The sequence below is a fragment of the Cucurbita pepo genome, chromosome 16, assembly GCF_057944985.1.
Source record: "Cucurbita pepo subsp. pepo isolate OVF chromosome 16, ASM5794498v1, whole genome shotgun sequence".
NCBI lineage: Eukaryota > Viridiplantae > Streptophyta > Magnoliopsida > Cucurbitales > Cucurbitaceae > Cucurbita > Cucurbita pepo.
In genome coordinates this window covers 1,504,042-1,504,594 of record NC_141813.1, presented here as the reverse complement: position 1 = coordinate 1,504,594, position 553 = coordinate 1,504,042, and the positions used below count along the sequence as shown (strand labels likewise).

General features: G+C 38.9%; 1 non-coding gene across 1 annotated transcript; it reads right to left on the bottom strand.

Moving 5' to 3' along the window:
• Window positions 1-228: 228 nt before the first annotated feature.
• TRNAL-CAA (transfer RNA leucine (anticodon CAA)) lies at window positions 229-312 on the bottom strand. The gene has a single exon. It is a non-coding gene; the product is annotated as a tRNA-Leu (tRNA).
• Between the last annotated feature and the right edge of the window lie 241 nt (window positions 313-553).

The following is a 553-nucleotide window of genomic DNA, read 5'->3' as shown; positions in this document are numbered from 1 at the left end:
GTGAATTAACCTTACATAGATGTGTTTAGACAAAGACACTATAATGTGGGTTAAATATGATGTTGTTGCACTTTAACCTAGGATACCATCCATTCACTGTTGTGACAATGCAAGATGACTAATTTTAACCCAGGTGCAGAGAAAGCATCTAAATAGTAAGCCCACCCCAAAAGAACCCCTATGAATTGTGTAAATCTTACATATACCTAATTTTTCACTTTACAAAGTTGTCAGAAGTGGGATTTGAACCCACGCCCTCTCACGAGGACCAGAACTTGAGTCTGGCGCCTTAGACCACTCGGCCATCCTGACTACTAAGTGGTAGATACTGCACTCGTTGGAAAGGAGAATAAAGTATTTCTTATAAGAGTGTAGAAATGTCTCCCTAGTAGACGCATTTTAAAACTGTGAGGCTGACGGTAATATTTAACGGACTAAAACGAAGAATATTTGCTAGCGGTTGGAGAGAGAACTGAAACATTTCTTATAAGGATGCGAAAACCTCTCTCTAATAGACGCGTTTTAAAACTATGAGACTAATAGCGATACGTAA